The 14,649-nt window shown below is 42.6% G+C and overlaps 1 pseudogene; it reads left to right on the top strand.

The window, feature by feature from the left end:
• The first annotated feature begins 6,882 nt into the window (after nucleotides 1-6,882).
• LOC127910519 (piggyBac transposable element-derived protein 1-like) lies at nucleotides 6,883-10,286 on the top strand (annotated as a pseudogene).
• Nucleotides 10,287-14,649: the final 4,363 nt, after the last annotated feature.

The raw sequence follows: 14,649 nt of genomic DNA, 5'->3' as shown, positions 1-14,649 counted from the left end.
CTTCTCCCCCGATTGCTCAGTTTGGCCGGGCAGCCAGCTCTAGGAAGAGTCTTGGTAGTTCCAAACTTCTTCCATTTAAGAATGATGGAGGACACTGTGTTCTTGGGGACCTTCAATCTTACAACATTTTTTGATACCCTTCCCAAGATCTGTGCCTCGGCACAATCCTTTCTCGGAGCTCTAATATGAATATGAAAAACTCTGAGACCAGGTTGCCACGCCAACAGACTTTGGAAGGGTTTCCGGGAAAAGGGCTTTCATTTAGAGAGCAAGCAACAAATGTAAATGCATGGGGTAAATGCCTGCAAAATGGCATTGGAACCTTGATTTGAACTGGTGCTATGGTCAGATAAGACAGAAATAGAGCTATTTGGCCCTGCACACCAGTGGTTGGTTTGGAGTCAAAGAGGATGCATCTGAAAAAATGTATGTCATATCTACTGTAAAATATGGTTGTGGATCTTTGATGTATAGGGCTGTTTTGCTTCCACTAGTCCTGGGGCCCTTGTTAGGATCAAAAGAAGCATGAACTCTACCAAATGGTTAATTTACCCCAAAATCTACATTTTGTAATGGTCGTCTCTGAACTTAATAAACCCCATTGGAAACATGTCGTTTGAAATAAGGAGGGCAGTCCATAAGCAAAGGATATCAAGGATCTGGAAATATTTTGTATGTAGGACTGTTCTAAGATCCTTCCCAATGTGTTCTTCAATCTCATAGAACATTTTAGAAAAAAAGCTCAGTGTCATTATCGTCACCAGGGCAAGGTGCCCGGAGTATTGAAAACAGGGGTACCAAATCATTTAAGACCATTTTTTTTTTATTTCTATTGTATTACTTGTTAAACAAAATCTCTTTCACTGAGCAATTGTATTATTATAAAATAATACAATTTTAAAAAATTGCATACAATATAGTTCAATTTGAAATATTATCAATCAATCAAATGCATTCATAAAGCCCTTTTACATCAGCTTATATCACAAAGTGTTTTACAGAAACCCAGCCTAAAACCCAAAACAGCAAGCAATGCAGATTGCGGTGCCTATTAAAAACTCCTTACAAAGAAACCTAGAGAGGAACCAAGTTCTGAGGGGTGGCCAGTCCTCTACTGGCTGTGCCGGGTGGAGATTATAAGAGTACATGGACATTAAGGACAGATTGTTCTTTAAGATTTTCAAATGTTCATAGATGACCAGTAGGGTCAAATAATAATCACAGTGGTTGTAAACAAGGAACAAGGTAGCACATCCGGTGAACAGGTCAGGGTTCCAAGACCGCAGGCAGAACAGTTTAAACTGGAGCAGCAGCATGATCCGGTGGACTGGGGACAGCCAGGAATCATCAGGCCAGGTAGTCCTGGGGCATGGTCCTAGGGCTCAGGCCCTCCGGGAGGGAGAGAAGGAGAGAGAGAGAATTCGAGGAAGCACACTTAAATTCGCACAGGACACCAGAAAAGACAGGAGAATTACACCAGAAATAACAGACTGCCTCTAGCCCCCCCGGCACATAGACTACAGCAGTATACATACTGGAGACTGAGACGGGGGAGGTCGGGGGACACTGTGGCCCCGTCAGGCGATACCCCCGGACAGGGTCAACCAGGGAGGATATAACCCCACCCACTTTGCCAAAGCATAGCCCCCACACCACCAGAGGGATATCAACAGACCACCAACTTACTACCCTGAGACAAGGCTGAGAACAGCCCACTAAGATCTCCTCCACCGCACAAACCCGAGGGGGGGCGCAAAACCGGACTGGAAGATCACGTCTGTGACTCAACCCACTCAAGTGACGCACCCCTCCTAGGGACGGCATGGAAGAGCACCAGTGTACAGTCTTTTTTGCTAATTTTTATCAAATGTGCCAATAATTTTGGTTGTAACTGTAGAATGGTGCTAAAAAAAAACTCACCCTGAACCAATGCTGTAGGCAGAGGTGTCATGCCTATTGTAACTTGAGGGCGGTAACAATTAATGCAAATACACTGTATATAGCTTGGCCATCAGAGTCCACTCAAAAATGTCTGATGCATGACATCACTGGCTGTAGGCCTATACTTCTACAAACCAGCAGAGACATGAGGTGGTGAGAGGACTGGTAGTCATCATGTGACACCAGGCCTGGTTTCCTGTTAACACTTTGTGTTAACTGTTATTAATGCCTTCGGTGCTGTAGTCAGTCAGTGTGATGATGGCATTTCTCTCACTCTCTAACCTTTTCTCAACAACACAAGGGACTCCCTCGTGTGTGACTGCCTGAGAATGTGTCATGTCACAGGAGGATGGGTTCTTTTTATGTCTGATACATGGCAGAGAAAGAGGATGCCAAGTGCGTGTTTCCTCAAACACTGTGTTTCAAATCAAAAGAGTGAGTGGGACAGAGATTGTTTGAAGATAGGGGATGTCTACTCTATATGAAGGGCCTTATCAATTAAAGGAAAAACACAACATAGCATTTAAAAAGATCAGAGATGGCTATTTTTAGAATCCCCGCCAGCTGGTAAAGGATATGAAGTGTGAAATACTCCAGGGATGTGAAATAGAGGAGAGATTGCTGGCTTAACTTAGAACTGAGAAACTATTAACATAATTATTACCATAATTCTACATGCTAGATGTATAATATAAGGTTATGTGCTTGTCAACGGCTTTGAAAGACATTGCTTCAAATGCAAAAGCAGCAAATGAAATACAAAACTGTCACGTTCTGACATTAGTTCCTTTTTTTTGTCTTTGTTTTAGTATGGTCAGGGCGTGAGTTGGGTGGGTTGTCTATGTTAGTTTTTCTATGATTTTATATTTCTGTGTTTGGCCTGGTATGGTTCTCAATCAGAGGCAGCTGTCAATCGTTGTCCCTGATTGAGAAACCTGTTTTCAATTGTGTTTTGTGGGTGGTTATTTTCAGTCTTTGTGTGTCTGCACCAGACATAACTGTTTCGGTTGTTTCTTTGTTTGTTGTTCAGTTTTTGAATTAAATATTAAATGAAACACTTACCATGCTGCACCTTGGTCCTCACCTTCTTCCCACGAAAGCCGTTACAAAAACAAATGAATCTTTTATGAGATGATCTGTCTTGGCTTCCTACGGTAAGAGCAGATATGAGACTGTCACACAGGGCACAGGAAATATACTGTATGTTAATATGCATGTGTGACACACAGCACAGATAACAGATTGATGCATACACATTGTTTCTGTGTTTTCTTTGTTTGTCAGTTTAGAGTAGATCGTATGGGTGGCTGTATCATTATTGCCAGTTCAATTCATCGGACCATTGTCATGTCAGTCACTGTCTGTGGGGTTTGTTTGGAGTCTGTTGTGATCAGATTTCTGCTACTCTGGCGAGTAGTTAGTGCCTAGCCATATGGCCTGCCCTTGCGCCCCACTGATCACTGATGGTGTATACTTATATCTTCAACTGACTGACCAGCTTGATAGTGTTGTGCCATGAAACAGACAGGTGGGAGGCACAAGGTCGAACACAAAGTGAAGCAGCCTTCATTATTCATCCGGTAGTCCACAAAGAGATCAAATCCATCCTGCCTTGATACCCCTGATACTGCCCCCAAAAAATCCATTCAAACATCCAACGAATGGCTTGGCTGACGCTATGACATTACACACTATAACTTACCACTAATGGTTCGATAATTATCAGTTTGACTCATTTCTGTCCTTCCACTCATTTCATTAGTGACATGCTTTTCCGATGCTTTACTAATACAGTGGATGGTCCCGTGCCAAACCACAGGCAGTGAATCTTATATTGGTGTGGCTCGTGTTACTGTTTTGTCAGCAGACACTCAATAAGCCAATTTTAGAGCTTCTCACCTAGCAGTTTGTGTACCAAAGTGTCCTCTGGAAGACAGTCCCTGGAGTTCAACGTAAAGGCTAGGCACTGGCTGCTCAAAACCTCTAAAGTCTCCTCTCCTCCGACTATCTTGATTTTTCTCCCCTGAATGTAACATACTGGAGGGAAACAGTGGCATTAGCCTTAAACGCACCCTTACCTCAACAGGAATTTGACTAAGCAACGGTCATCAAAATGGATAAAAGGACAATGATACAGTTCTGATTAATGTAACAGATGCATAATGGAGTAAGATACTCAACATTTTGTATTTCATATTCATCAAATATTCAATTAATTATAGCACATAAACAAAGCAAAACTGAAAGAAGAAAAAAACGATGGATTCCAGAAGTTTTAATAGGAATTCAGGTGTTAAATTGAATGTCAACAATCAAATGTCATATTTGAATCAACAAATGAAATGACAAATGCCAAAATGGCCTATTTATGTTTTTGTATTATTGCTAGAATAATGTTTGAAAATAACATCTCATTTGCATATATACAGTACTTGTGCAAAATGTAATACATTTGCATTAAATTGTTCTCAGCATCTTTTTAAAGGTACTCCCCCCACCCCCAATCTCCAGTAGTTTTCACCATGGATTTCACTCATATTCATGATTTTGTTTTTTTCAAATCCTCTTACATATTCAACATTAGGTGGAGACGATGTTCAGGAAAATTATGCTGCGTTCATAACAAGTGGGAAACTAAAGAAATACTACTCGTAAAAACTGGGAGCAACCAGCTGTGTGTTCACTTGTTTTAAACTCATTGACAACACTGATTGGCTAATGGCAAACAAGTTGCATCAACAATGAGATAAAAGTAAAGCTATAATCCTTGCAAACAAACTGTGTTCAAAAGCCATACTAATTCAGTTTTTCAAAAATAATGTTTTGTTGCATTTAATTGTTGAAGTCTGTGATCGAGGTCGTTTCCTTAGTACGTGAGTTCAGCATGCGGGAACTCGTGCCACGTTCACGTGCCAGTCAGAAGAAAGAAACTGACATTTCCGACATGCTAACTCGTTTTAGACAGATGATCTCGAGTTTGCCACTTGGGAAGTATCTGAATCAACCAATGGTAAGCTCTAAGCAAATAACTGACGGTCATTTTAACTCGGAGGTTCCGAGTTTCCCACAAGTAATTACCAGTTGAAAGGGCGTTCAAGTGGATTTTTCCCAGGGATGTGATGAACGCAGCATGATACCCCCCTGTTTTATAATCTAAACGTGCTGCTCTATAATTTACCAGCACACAACAAGTGTACGTTGTGGGCACGATCCAAACCCTATATAAGAGATTTGGCTTCCATTGCAGTTGAGATACTTTGAAAACATTTGTGATATAAATATTACCTTGGTGCGTTAATCTCCGTCCAAAGGTCGCCTTTGAAATAGATGCGAATCAGAAACCACACTCCACTGTTGACATTTTGAAGGCTACTGGCGTTTGTTTGAGTGGTCATAAAGTGACATTTCCGTGATCGTGAAATCAACGGGAAAATGTGCTTCGTACAACCAACAGTTGAAATGTGCATTTATTTTATTTTTAACCCTTGTGTTGTCTTAGCGCCCCCATAGGTTGAAGAGGTTATGTCATTATTGGATAAAAAAACGTGCCCGTTTTAAGTGCAATATTTTGTCACGAAATGATGCTCGACTATGCATATAATTGGCAGCTTTGGAAGGAAAACACTCTGACATTTTCAAAACTGCAAAAATATTATCTGTGAGTGCCACAGAACTCATGCTACAGGCAAAACCAACATGAAACCTCAAACAGGAAATGAGCAGAATTTGAGGCTCTGTTTCCCATCGTCTCCTTATATGGCTGTGAATGTGTGACGAATGAACCTAAGCTCTCTGCCGTTCATCCAAGATGTCTGCAGCATTGTGACGTATTTGTAGGCATATCATTGGAAGATTGGCCATAAGAGACTACATTTGCCAGGGGTCCGCCCGGTTTCCTTTGTCTAAATTGTTGCGTAATCTTCAGCTGCATGCATTTTGCCATTCAGAGGGGAAAGGACACTTCCACAAACCATATATCATCGAAGAGATATGTGAAAAACACCTTGAGAATTTGTTCTAAACAACGTTTGCCATGTTTCAGTCGATATTATGGAGTTCATTTGGAAAAAAGTTTGGCGTTTGGATAACTGAATTTTCGTTTTTTTTTTTGGTAGCCAAACGTGACGGACCAAACGGACCGATTTCTCCTGCACAAATAATCTTTCAGGAAAACTGAACATTTGCTATCTAACTGAGAGTCTCCTCCTTGAAAACATCCGAAGTTCTTCAAAGGTAAATGATTTATTTGAATGTTTTTCTGGTTTTTGTGAAAATGTTGCCTGCTGATGCTAATGCTAAATGCTAATGCTAAATGCTAACGCTAAATGCTAAATGCTAGTTTTGCTATGGTTGAGAAGCATATTTTTGAAAATCTGAGATGACAGTGTTGTTAACAAAAGGCTAAGCTTGAGAGCTAGCATATTGATTTCATTTCATTTGCGATTTTCATGAATAGTTAACGTTGCGTTATGGTAATGAGCTTGAGGCTGTATTCACGATCCCGGATCCGGGATGGCTCGCCGCAAGAAGTTAAGGGTGAAACATGACCCGCCACTATATTTTTTCAACTTGAAATTTGATGACTTTTCCTAGAGTGACCCCAACATTAGAAAAAGTGAAACATCGCTTTTGTTCATATTTTCATGAAAGCTGTACACCACCAGGGTACAAAGATTGACAGGGTAATTTTTGACCCGGCAGTTGTAAAATCATTTACACAGCACAAAAACCACAAAGACGCGCACACACACACACACACACACACACACACACACACACGAGAAATTGAGATTGTGTGCTACTGATTGAACTAAAACTGTCTTGTGCATGTGCAGCATCTCCCCTTCACGACCCCACTCATGACTAAAGTTCACAGACAAAATAAAAACCATTTCAAACAAAATAATCAAAATAAACCAAATTTGAAAGCATTGTTTACTAATGGGGAATGCAGTCAAAGGCTATAAAGGTGCTGCAGATGACAGTCGCAGTTCTCTCTTTGCTGAAGCTATGAGTGCACGTTTCAGTGCACGTTTCAGTGCCCAACAGGTGGCAGATCTGATTTTTTTCAGATGTGCAGGAGGAACAAGAGAACAATGATTTAGAAGAGGAGGTATCTGAAGAAAAAGATGGGGAAGAATACAACCCAGAGCATGATGCATCATCTTCAAATGAAGAGGAAATCCCCCAAGCTGAAAGAGAGACATTTTTGTCAAAGAACAGCAAAATAACATGGTCCTTGTCACCATGTGACGACCGGGGCAGGATGGCAGCACAACATGTCATAAGGATGACCCCAGGGCCAACAAGACACGCAGTTGCCCATGCCCAGGACATCGCCTCAACATTCTAAACTCGGCAAAAAAATAAACGTCCTCTCACAGTCAGAGTTTATTTTCAGCAAACTTAACATGTGTAAATATTTGTATGAACATAACAAGATTCAACAAATGAGACTTATATTGAACAAGTTCCACAGACATGTGACTAACAGAAATTGAATAATGTGTCCCTGAACAAAGGGGGGGGGGGTCAAAATCAAAAGTAACAGTCAGTATCTGGTGTGGCCACCAGCTGCATTAAGTACTGCGGTGCATCTACTCCTCATGGACTGCACCAGATTTGCCAGTTCTTGCGGTGAGATTTTATCCCATTCTTCCACCAAGGTACCTGCAAGTTCCCAGACATATCTAGGGGGAATGGCCCTAGCCCTCACCCTCCGATCCAACAGGTCCCAGACGTGCTCAATGAGATTGAGATCCGGGCTCTTTGCTGGCCATGGCAGAACACTGACATTCCTGTCTTGCAGGAAATCACGCACAGAACTAGCAGTATGGCTGGTGGCATTGTCATGCTGGAGGGTCATATCAGGATGAGCCTGCAGGAAGGGTACCACACGAGGGAGGAGGATGTCTTCGCTGTAACGCCCAGCGTTGAGTTTGCCTGCAATGACAACAAGCTCAGTTCGATGATGCTGTGACACACCGCCCCAGATCATGACGGACCCTCCACCTCCAAATCGATCCCGCTCCAGAGTACAGGCCTCGGTGTAATACTCATTCCTTCGTTGATAAACGCGAATCCGACCATCACCCCTGGTGAGACAAAAAAGCACTTTTTGCCAGTCCTGTCTGGTCCAGCGACCGTGGGTTTGTGCCCATAGGCGATGCTGTTGCCGGGGATGTCTGGTGAGGACCTGCCTTACAACAGGCCTACAAGCCCTCAGTCCAGCCTCTCTCAGCCTATTGCAGAAAGTCTGAGCACTGTTGGAGGTATTGTGCGTTCCTGGTATAACTCGGGCAGTTGTTATTGCCATCCTGTATCTGTCCCACAGGTGTGATGTTCAGATGTACCCAACCTGTGCAGGTGTTGTTACATGTGGTCTGCCACTGCGAGGACAATCAGCAGTCTGTCCTGTCTCCCTGTAGCACTGTATTAGGCGTCTCTCAGTACGGACATTGCAATGTATTGCCCTCGCCACGTCTGCAGTCCTCATGCCTCCTTGCAGCATGCCTAAGGCACGTTCACGCAAATGAGCAAGGACCCTGGTCATTTTTCTTTTGGTGTTTTAGAAAGTAGAAAGGCCTCTTTAGTGTCCTAGGTTTTCATAACTGTGACCTTAATTGCCTACTGTCTGTAAGCTGTTAGTGTCTTAACGACCGTTCCACAGGTGCATGTTCATTAATTGTTTATGGTTCATTGAACAAGCATGGGAAACAGTGTTTAAACCCTTTACAATGAAGATCTGTGAAGTTATTTGGATTTTTACAAATTATCTTTGAAAGACAGGGTCCTGAAAAAGGGGTGTTTCTTTTTTTGCTGAGTTTACATGTTCATCACACCAGCCATCGAAATAATCATCCTGGAGATTACAAATTTGGAGGGTTCCCGTAAATATGGAGACAACTGGAAAAGGATGGATGAGATTGACCTGCGTGCCTACATAGGGCTGCTAATCTTAGCGGGTGTGTATAGGTCACGAGGCGAGGCAACATATAGTCTCTGGGATGCAGAGAGTGGAAGGGCAAGTTTCCGTGCCACAATGCCACTGAAAGTCTTTCATACTTTCTCAAGAATGCTACGATTTGATAAGCATGAGTCGAGCCCTGCAAGACGTATGAGAGACAAACTGGCAGCCATAAGAGAGGTCTGGGAGAAGTGGGTGGAGTGTCTGCCATACCTCTACAACCCTGGGCCTGAAGTAACAGTGGATGTGTCACGCCCTGGCCATAGAGAGGCTTTTTATTGTCTATTTTGGTTCGGCCAGTGTGTGACTAGGGTGGGTGTTCTATGTTCTACATTTTTGTATTTCTTTGTTTTTGGCCGGGTATAGTTCTCAATCAGGGACAGCTGTCTGATTGAGAACCATACTTAGGCAGCCTGTTTTCCCACTATGGGTTGTGGGTAGTTGTTTTCTGTGTCTGTGTTTTACCATACAGAACTGTTTCGGTTTTCATTTAGTTCTCTTGTATTCAGTTAAAATTAATTTAAAAATGGACACTTACCACGCTGCGCATTGGTCCGATCTTTCCTACTCCTCCTCAGAAGAGGAGGAAAACCGTTACAGGATGAGCAACTGGTTCCATTCAGAGGTACATTTTTATTTTCATATCTGTAATGTAAGTGGTTTTCACTGTTCATTTTATTATGTATTGCTGCAATATCATTGATTTATGTAATTGTTTTCTGTGACACTGATACTAATTACTGATAGTGTTCTCTTTTGTCAAAAGGTTGCTGTCCTTTCCAGCAGTATATGCCCAGCAAGCCAGGAAAGTATGGCATCAAGATATGGGTGGGCCTGTGATGCACAATCCAGCTGCGCTTGGAAGACACAAGTATACACAGGGAAGCCGACCAGTGGAGACCTGGAGAAGAACCAGGGGATGCGGGTTGTGCTTGATGTGACAGATGGACGGAGGGGGCACAATGTTACGTGTGACAGTTTCTTCACCACTTATGAACTCAGCAAGCAGCTCCTGAATAGGAAGATCACCATGGTTGGCACAGTTAGAAAGAACAAGCCTGAGCTACCCCCTGCACTCCTCGCAACAATGGGGAGAGACACCTTCTCATCAAAGTTTGCCTTCACCCCCACTCTAGTTTCTTACCTCCCAAAGAAGAACAGGAATGTGGTCCTCCTGAGCACACTGCACAAAAGGGCTGAGATCAATGATCGTGATGACAGGAAGCCAGCCATGATCTTGGACTACAACCACAACAAAGGAGGCTTGGACAACCTGGACAAGGTTATTGGATCTTACAGCTGCAGGAGGATGACTGCCCGCTGGCCCCTGGTCATCTTCCATAACATCATTGATGTGTCCTCATACAATGCCTTCGTGATTTGGAACAAGATCAACCCTACCTGGATGCCTGATAAATCAAATCAAATCAAATTTTATTTGTCACATACACATGGCTAGCAGATGTTAATGCGAGTGTAGCGAAATGCTTGTGCTTCTAGTTCCGACAATGCAGTAATTTACATTTAACAAGTAATCCAGAACTAAAATTCCAAAACTGGACTGCCACTTATACATCTTGTGGGGGGGGGGGGAGGGGATAAAGAATATGTACCTATAAAGATGGGGTTTCATATGAATGGTGTGATGGTCCTGGCGTCGTGAGGGAGCAGCATAGGCCAGAGATACAGTAGATGGGCTATCGGAACTGTACAGTATATACATAGGCCAGATGGATGAATGTAAACAAAGGGTGGCATAGTCTAAAGTGGCTACAGTGATACACCATGGTATTACATAACTGGAAGCCAGTAGATGATATAGGAGTACAGTATAACTATACATATGAGATGAATAAGGCAGGGAGCCCAGCCAAACATTATATTAGGTAGCATTGTTTAAAGTGGCTAGTGATATATTTTACATAATTTCCCATCAATTCCCATTATTAAAGTGGCTGGAGTTGAGTCAGTGTGTTGGCAGCAGCCGCTTCCTGTGTGAGGCCGTACTCTGCGGATGTTGTAGAGCATGAACCTACAGGATGTTAGTGGTGGCTGTTTAACAGCCTGATGGCCTTGAGATAGAAGCTGTTTTTCAGTCTCTGGTGATCCGTCATCCACACTGATTGATGCAGACATGCAGAGACCTCGCCTGGTCTGGGGGATACTGATGAAGATTAATTGTGCAGACCTCACTACCCTCTGATAGGAGAGACCATTGAGGTTGTGGGCCAAGGACTTGCAGTATAGCCGAGAATACCAGGCGGTGATACAGAGCCTGGGGGACACCAGGATGCTCTCGATTGTGCATCTGTAGCCACCTGGTAGAGTGCTTTTGGTTACAAGACGAATTTCTTGAGCCTCCTGAGGTTGAAGAGGAGCTGCTGGTTCGCAGTATCTTCAGCGATGCTGTCTGTGGATGAGAGGACCAATTCAGTTTGTCTGTGATGTGTGATACAGAGAAGAGCAGTTCAAATGACTTACTAAACCTCTGATTTGGATGTTCCATCTGATGTGATAGCGGAACAAGATGGGGAGTGTTCCTGGAGCAGCTGGGAAACTGGCACTTTTAACACCAGGGATCACATTCAAGAAAGGGTGCACGCCTCCTCCAGGGACAGCAGCCTCTGCTGAGCGAGGTGAGGTAAGGGAGAAGGTCTGTGGTCTGGAGAAGAGGCTGAATAGGGTCTTGTCCTGGCCAGGTGTTGGGCTGCAGCTGGGGCATCTGGCAAGAGGAGAAAGAGGTCAGAGCAATTAGGGCAGTGCCCCCAGAAGAAGGACTGTAAAACAAGGATCGGATGTCGCTGCACAAAATGGTGACAAATACATCTGCAGAGAGGGGAGGAGGGGGAGGGGGAGGAGGATTCAGGAGGGAGGACAAGGTGGCAAAGCTTCCTGGGTTAACATGATGCTTGGAATTAGAGTTGATTGGCTTTATATTCCTCAGGAGGAAAATGTAGAGAGGAGGGAGCATGCCAGTATGTTATTTTATTCTTAGTTGTTTTTTTTTTACACCTTGTGGATGGGGGCAATGGTTTACAAAATGGGAGAAGACTAGTATTTTGCAGTTGAATTCCTCATTGTACAGTGTATATACAGTTGAAGTCAGAAGTTTACATACATCTCAGTCAAATACATTTAAACACAGTTTTTCACAATTCCTGACATTTAATCCTAGTAAACATTCCCTGTCTTAGGTCAGTTAGGATCGCCGCTTTTTTAAAGAATGTCAAATGTCAGAATAATAGTAGAGATAATGATTTCAGCTTTTATTTCTTTCACCACATTCCCAATGGGTCAGATGTTTACATACACTCAATTAGTATTTGGTAGCATTGCCTTTAAATGGTTTAACTTGGGTCAAACATTTCAGGTAGCCTTCCACAAGCTTCCCACAATAAGTTGGGTGAATTTTGGCCCATTCCTCATGACAGAACTGGTGTAACTGAGTCAAGTTTGTTGGCCTCCTTGCTCGCACACTCTTTTTCAGTTCTGTCCACAAATTTTCTATAGGATTGAGGTCAAGGTTTTGTGATGGCCACTCCAATACCTTGACTTTGTTGTCCTTAAGCCATTTTGCCACAACTTTGGAAGAATGCTTTGGGTCATTGTCAATTTGGAAGACCCCTTTGCGACCAAGCTTTAACTTCCTGACTGATGTCTTGAGATGTTGCTTCAATATATCCACGTAATTTTCCTTCTCATGATGCCTTCTATTTTGTGAAGTGCACCAGTCCCTCCTGCAGCAAAGCACCCCCCACAACATGATGCTGCAACCCTCGTGCTTCACGGTCGGGATGGTGTTCTTCGGCTTGCAAGCCTCCCCCTTTGTCCTCCAAACATAACGATGGTCATTCTGGCCAAACAGTTATATTTTTGTTTCATCAGACCAGAGGACATTTCTCTGAAAAGTACGATCTTTGTCCCCATGTGCAGTTAAACTGTAGTCTGGCTTTTTTTTATGGCAGTTTTGCCTGTCCACAACCAGTCTCTTGCCTACACCCTTTTGTATTATAAAATATATTGAACTCCAACCATCTGCCTCCTGTGTCTGCATCTGGGCCTCACCTTGTGTCATGATACCGTTAAGGCATTCATTAGGGTAAATAATCACAAATAAATCACTATCTTAGAAAAAATAAACACAATTTCTCAACTTCCAGAGTTTGAATTATGAAACAATAACTTGAAAATACACTTGCCACGGTTGACTTTCATTATAACGGTGTTTACGATCTGTTGATTATATTATGTAAATAACTGGCGAGAGAATTTATGAAGAATGACCACAACCTTTCATTGCAGTCGGGTTTTCTTTAACATTCATCAACAGAAAATGAAAATGTGTCATTCGAGTGTTTACTCAGTTATATTCTCCTGTATCATCACAGTCTATTTAACAAAATGATTCAATTGATGTTGTGATGATACTGAAGATTATACCATGGGCCCCTGTACTAATTATTATTTACTGTGTTTGGCCTCTGAGATGCAGAGGCCTATTGTCTGCCCTGTAGATAACCATGGCATTATGCAATGAATAGATGGCAGACAGGGTATCAAATCAAATGTATTTGGTCACCTACAAATGGTTACCAGATTTTATTGTGAGAGTAGCGAAATGCTTATGCTTCTAGATCTGACAGTGCAGCAGTATCCAACAGGGAATATTTACCAATTCCACAACATAACCTAATATCTAACACAAGCTAATAAACACAATCTAGTAAAGGAATGGGATGAGAATATATCAGTATAAAATATATGGATGAGCAGTGACAGAGCGGCTAAGATGCAATAGATAGTAAAGAAGATAGTGAAGGATACAGATTTTTGATTTATTTCACCTTTATTTAACCAGGTAGGCCAGTTGAGAACAAGTTCTCATTTACAACTGCGACCTGGCCAATAAAAAGCAAAGCAGTGCGACACAAACAACAGCACAGAGTTACACATGGAATAAACAAACATACAGTCAATAACACAATGGAAGTAAATATATATTCAGTGTGTGCAAATGAGGTAAGATTAGGGAGGTAAGGCAATAAATAGGCCGTAGTGGCGAAGTAATTACAATTTAGCAATTAAACACTGGAGTGATAGATGTGCAGAAGATGAATCTGCAAGTAGAGATACTGGGGTGGCAAAGGAGCAAAAATAAATAAATAAAGTTAGTGAGGGAGATATGAGTCTCCAGCTTCAGTGATTTTTGCAATTCGTTCCAGTCATTGGCAGCAGAGAACTGTAAGGAAAGGTGACGGAGCGGAGTCAATCACCACCTTCTGGAGACACCTGAAACCCCACCTCTTCAAGGAATACCTAGGATAGGGTAAGTAATCCTTCTCCCCCCCTAAAAAAGATTTAGACGCACTATTGTAAAGTGGCTGTTCCACTGGATGTCATAAGGTGTATGCACCAATTTGTAAGTCGCTCTGGATAAGAGCGTCTGCTAAATGACTTAAATGTAATGTAAATGTAATGTAAATGTAATGTAAATGTGACCAAAGGAGGAATAGGCTTTGGGGGTGACTAGTGAAATATACCTGCTGGAACGCATGCTACAGGTGGGTGCTGCTATGGTGACCAGTGAGCTGAGATAAGGAGGGGCTTTACCTAGCAAAGACTAGATGATCTGGAGCTAGTGGGTTTGGCGACGAGTATGAAGCGAGGGCCAGCCAACGAGAGCATACAGGTCACAGTGGTGGGTAATATATGGTGCTTTGGTGACAAAACGGATAGCACTG

The sequence above is a fragment of the Oncorhynchus keta genome, chromosome 21, assembly GCF_023373465.1.
Source record: "Oncorhynchus keta strain PuntledgeMale-10-30-2019 chromosome 21, Oket_V2, whole genome shotgun sequence".
Lineage (NCBI taxonomy): Eukaryota > Metazoa > Chordata > Actinopteri > Salmoniformes > Salmonidae > Oncorhynchus > Oncorhynchus keta.
This window is presented reverse-complemented; position numbering and strand designations above follow the sequence as displayed.